Genomic DNA, 6,219 nt, shown 5'->3' on the forward strand with positions numbered 1-6,219 from the left:
TATTATTCACAAATGTAGAAAACATGTAACACTGGTGAACTATACTAGGAGTGACCGGCCTACCAAAGAACTACTAAAGAACTGCAACTCTCACTTGCCTTAGTTTAGGCTAAAAATAAGGTAGTGGTTGTGTGATGGTCTGGGGTTGCTTTGCTGCTTCAGGGCCTGAATAACTTGCTGTAATAGATGGAAACATGAATTCTGCTGTTTACCAGAAAATGCCAAAGGAGAATGTCCAGCCATCGGTTTACTACATCTGCAAACATTTATGATGGGAAGATGGATGTTGCTAAATACAGGACAATCCTGGAATAAAACCTGTTGGAGTCTGCAAAAGACTTGAGACTGGGAAGGAGATTCACCTTCCAGCAAGACAATGACCCTAAACATACAGCCAGGTTGTGGGGCCAGTTCTATCTGTGTCCAACACAAGTAGGGTGAACATTTTGTTGATGGATTTGTCTTGACATTTTTTCCATCTTCCATCTGTAAAGACGAAAACATCCACAGCTGTGGATTACATAACAAGGAGGAAGAAGTTGACTTAAATTCCATTTTGTGGAAATAAACAGGGAACTGCTCAGCTCAAGAACCAACAGCCTCTAACAAGAACAAGCATATCAACAGCAGCACAGCCCTGTTATATAAGTCTGATGTGAAGAAATGTTTTCTTAAAGGTTTGCTAAGTGCGGACCACGCCTAAAGAAGTAGAGAAAGAAGAAGGAAAAAAAGGGGAGGGAACTCAGGGAAATTTGGGCTGGAGTTATATCGTGCAGTTATATCCCCCCCTTTTTATATCCCCCCCTTTTTATTTAATGAGAAGTGGAAGAGTAGAAAAAGGGGGTTGTTGGGGAGGAGGTGGGTTGCGAACTTTCGTCACGAGAGGACGGTTGATTGATACTGGGTGGAGTTAGAACATAGAGTTCGGGCGTGGTCCTTCTCCCAAACTTTTGTTATTACATAACATCATTTTGCTAAGTGCGGACCACGCCCGAACTCTATGTTCTAGAGAAAGAAGAAGGAAAAAAGGGGAGGGAGGGGCTGGAGTTCTGAACTGCGTGCTTGAAGAAGCGTGCAGTTATATCCCCAAAATTGGAGCTTGTGTGGAAGCTAGTTTGGAATGAGCCTGTCTCAAACCGTCTGGTTGGGAACGGATGTATAGGTTATAAGCTTGGGAAGACCACCGGCCGGGGAGCTTGATCGTGTGCTCGGAGATTCCTTGTCTGGAGGCGTTGGATGCTGCACGATGTAAACTGAGTGGGCGGAGAATTGATCTGGTGAGTAACTACTGGGAGAAAGGATGCGACGGAGATGTGTTGGAACCAGTGCTTTGAGATTATACTACTAGATTCCGTTGTGAACAGAGGATCTAAAGGTGATGCTTGTTGAAAGAGGCGGAGATTAAGTGGTGGACGAGTGGTTCGTACGGGCTGAGGGATGAGTCAAGTTTGAATAGATAGAGGATCGTGGTTTTTGCCAATTTGGTCCGTTTGCTTCATTCTTGAAGGTAAGGGTATCTGAGTCAAGGATGATGAGATCTGAAATTAGGGGCTGAGAAGGAGTTGTGGGAGATTTTAAGGGAAGTAAATTCTGAGCATCTGAGGAATCTAAGTAGAAGGACGGCTGAAAGGATGGTTTGTTGAGCTTGGAAGATCAGTTCGTTTACACAGGGGTTAGGTGAAGTGTAGTTTGTGAAAATGAAGGTACCGAGGTTGGGTTGCATTTGCATGCGGAGCCAAGGATCTGAATTTCTGTAACTGAAAACGAAAAAGAATAGAATTAAATTCTATCAGCGATAGAATTAAATGGACCTGAGGTGTGAACAGCTTTAGTGGTGAACTGATGCTTAATGGAGTGCCAAGTGAGACGACGGATAAAAGGCAAGATTTCTAGCGATTTGGAGCAACTTTTTTTTTTTTTGATGTGGACTGCGGCGAGATTGATCAGAGTGGAGTAGAATAGATTTTGACCATTCATGTCCCCAAAGGAGGGCAGCGACGAGGACCGCATATAAGTCCAGAGAGCGCAGAAGAATCGCGCGGCTGCGCGGCGGAGCAGATGAAGTTCTCCGGCCAAGCAGAAGCGACCAGAGGAAGGAGCGGCATCTGTGAATAGCTTAATATCAAAAGAGCTGGAAGCTGCGTTGGCGTAGAAGAAAAACCCGTTCGATTGCAGAGGAGGCACAGCCAGAAATGGAGCTCTGACGTGCAGTATCAGTTGAGCATAACGAATGGTGGAGGGCTCGGACGAAAAAGCCAAGCGGAGGAGGCGGGAAATGAAAGAACGACCCTGGGTTCGATTTTGGGTTGTGAATAAAGTGGCCGAGGGGGGAAAGACGGTGCTAGGTACGGGCGGGGAGACTTGAAAGGAGGCGGAGTCCAGAAAGATCCCAAGAAACTCGAGAGATGTGGAGGGACCAACGGAGTTCTCCGACAGCGGGGCACGGAGGCGAGTGAAAGCGCTGGTCATGGCTTCAAGACCCATCGAGAGGGGCGAGGAAGGAGGACCGATGACGAAGTTACCCAGGAGGTGGAGCACGAACTGGGGCCCGTGTTAAGCAAATCCAGCAGAGCGCCTTAGCAAAGGAGTCGAAGCTTGGGGTTACTTTGCACCCGAAAGCAAGGTGAACTGAAAAACGGACTCTGAAAAGGCGCCAGGAGTCAGGATGGAGAGGGAGGATTTTGAAAGCCGAAACCACGTCAGTCTTAGACAGCCAGGCCCATCGCGGGATGGGGAGCTTCGTCCCGCAAACACACGTCAATGAAGTTCCAGATCCGGGGCGTCTTGGAATGTAGCAGGGTTCCAGTGTTGGAGATGAACCGCAGCGCGAGCTGAGAGGGGGCGGCGCTGTAGATGGAGAATGAAGGTCATGAAGCTCCAGCAAGGAGTTGAGCGGGTGCTGCAGCCCGGTGAGAAACGGCGAGAGAGGAGGCGGGGAGAGAATTGACGGAGTAAAGGAAGGAGAAAGGCTGGCTGGAAGGGACGGGTTGGAGAATAGTGTTGCCAACTGCTCAGTAAGGAAAGTAGCCATTGGCTGCAATTTGTGATTAAAACCCCTTAAATGTTAGAAATGTTACAAATGAACTCTAACAAATGAACTACGTCTGTTGCTTTTATAAATAGGCAGAGACTTCTGAAAATAACTCCATTTTAACGTAAATTACATGATTAAGTTTTTTTTTTTTTTTTTTTTTTTGACAGTCAGCGGCGGCTTTAGGTATGCGCAGTTCGTTGCAGCGTGTTTGAAGAGCGGTGTGAGTGTGTGGTCTGACTGAGACTGCGCTGTGAGTGTCGTGGGCGGGGCTCGCGGCAGCACCTGCTGCTCGCTGAGGAGAAACTGAAGAGCATGTGTGTTCATTTAAACTCTCAATAACAAACAAAAACTAAGTTGGCAAGTTGGCAACACTGTTGGAGAACAGCAGGAGGAACGCAGAAATGGAGAAGGAGGATGACTGAGAGAGGGGGTTTGAACGACTGAGGGGAAGAGGGAAACGAGAGAGACGAGAGAAACGAGGCGCTGAGGCGAAGTTGGTGCCGCGCCAGGGGTGCGAGAGCTGCAGCAGCGGCGAGGGGGTTTGGACGACTGAGGGAGGGGGTTTGGACGACTGAGGGAGGGGGAGTTGGACAACTGAGGGAGGGGGAGTTGGACGACAGAGGGAGGGGGAGGTGGACGACAGAGGGAGGGGGAGGTGGACGACAGAGGGAGGGGGAGTTGGACGACAGAGGGGAAGAGAGACGAGAGAGACGAGAGACGAGGCGCTGAGGCGAAGTTGGTGCCGCACCAGGGGCGCGAGAGCTGCAGCGGCGGCGAGTTGAGCGGGTGACGTCATCAGGCCGCGACGCCGGTGCGGCTCATGTGCGCTGTTCAGAGGTTCAGTGAAAAGTTTCGCTTTTGGAGCAGAACGGGGGAAAGGGATGCCGCGGTCCTTCAAAAACCCGCTGCAGCTTAACAACAGTCCAATCGGACATGCGAGGAGGCTAGGACTTACTAGGAGAGAGGGGCCCAGGGCCGGCCGAGGAAGACGGGCGTCCGGAGCGGCGAGCCCGCGCAGGAGGAGTAGGGGAAGGGGGAGAAGAGCGGCGGGAGTGCCGAGATCCGGGGGTGCACTGGTGAGGACGACCGACCCGGGAGCAGGGGCGTAGCAGCAAATTCTGGGCCCTGTACACTCTCAATGTCAGTGGGCCCCTGTCCATGCCAGTACACAATGAACGTGGATTTTCATGGGCCCCTCTTTTTACTCGGGCCCTGTGTAGTCAGGTCCACTTTTCCCCCCACTACCACGCCCATGCCCGGGAGGAAGAATAAGCAGTAGCCGGAGTAGAACCAGGAGTAGCCGGAATGGAGATTATGGAATTCAGACGACGAGCCCGGCACGAGGCTGAAGTTGGTTTGATATTCGCAGCTCCAGATTCGTTTGGCTCGATATTCGCAGCCTCGTATTCCCCGGCTGAAGTTGGTCTGATATTCGCAGCTGCCGCTTCACTGAACCACCGTGAACTAAAGGGAGCGTTCACAAACACCCGCTGTTTATATTAAACACCTCACAGATCAACACTGAAGGAGATAGAATGAAGAAAAGCAGTACATCTGTTTATTAACAATGTAAATATACAATATATTATTAAATATAATTTTGTATATTGTAAAATATTTATTTTAATTACTGAATTTATAATTATATATTACAATAAATAATTAAATATATATTTAATAAAATTATATTTTAAAAGCCATTGCGCTCAAAAAATATGAGGCAGTCTTCTTCTTTAAGGAAAACCTGGAAGTAGCCTGGCCCAAGCTGATTTTATACTTTAAAATGAACTGGCAAACTTTGAAAGACTTTTTCATCTTGGGCCAGAACACATACACATCAGATGAAGAGAACTACTCTCCCACTTTGAGGAAAACCTGGAATTAGCCTGGCCGGAGCTGATTTTATACTTTAAAATGAACTGGCAACATAGCATACCAATCCATAATGCACAATTTTTTTATGTAAAGCTGATGTTCCAGTGTGATTTTGAAGGACTTTTTCATATTGGGCCAGACCAAATACACATGATCTGAAGAGAACTAGTCTTCTACTTTAAGGAAAACCTGGAATTAGCCTGGCCCGAGCTGATTTTATACTTTAAAATGAACTGGCAACATAGCATACCGATCCATAATGCACAATTTTTTTATGTAAAGCTGATGTTCCAGTGTGATTTTGAAGGACTTTTTCATATTGGGCCAGACCAAATACACATGTTCTAAAGAGTACTAGTCTTCTACTTTAGGGAAAGCCTGGAATTAGCCTGGCCCAAGCTGATTTTATACTTTAAAATTAACTGGCAACATGGCCTACCGATCCATAATGCACAAAAAAGTTTAATTTAAAGCTGATGTTCTAGTGTGATTTTGAAGGACTTTTTAATCTTGGGCCAGACCAAATACACATGATCTAAAGAGTACTAGTCTTCTACTTTAAGGAAAACCTGGAATTAGCCTGGCCCGAGCTGATTTTATACTTTAAAATTAACTGGCAACATGGAATACCGATGCATAAAGCACAATTTTTTTATGTAAAGCTGATGTTCTAGTGTGATTTTGAAGGACTTTTTCATCTTGGGCCAGAACAAATACACATTATCTGAAGAGTACTAGTCTTCTTCTTTAAGGAAAACCTGGAATTAGCCTGGCCCAAGCTGATTTTATCCTTTAAAATTAACTGGCAACATGGCCTACCGATCCATAATGCACAAAAAAATTTAATATAAAGCTGATGTTCTAGTGTGATTTTGAAGGACTTTTTAATCTTGGGCCAGACCAAATACACATGATCTAAAGAGTACTAGTCTTCTACTTTAAGGAAAACCTGGAAATAGCTTGGCCCGAGCTGGTTTTATACTTTAAAATGAACTGGCAACATAGCATACCGATCCATAATGCACAATTTTTTTATGTAAAGCTGATGTTCCAGTGTGATTTTGAAGGACTTTTTCATATTGGGCCAGACCAAATACACATGTTCTAAAGAGTACTAGTCTTCTACTTTAGGGAAAGCCTGGAATTAGCCTGGCCCAAGCTGATTTTATACTTTAAAATTAACTGGCAACATGGCCTACCGATCCATAATGCACAAAAAAGTTTAATTTAAAGCTGATGTTCTAGTGTGATTTTGAAGGACTTTTTAATCTTGGGCCAGACCAAATACACATGATCTAAAGAGTACTAGT

The sequence above is a fragment of the Astyanax mexicanus genome, chromosome 18 (assembly GCF_023375975.1).
Source record: "Astyanax mexicanus isolate ESR-SI-001 chromosome 18, AstMex3_surface, whole genome shotgun sequence".
Classification (NCBI taxonomy): domain Eukaryota; kingdom Metazoa; phylum Chordata; class Actinopteri; order Characiformes; family Acestrorhamphidae; genus Astyanax; species Astyanax mexicanus.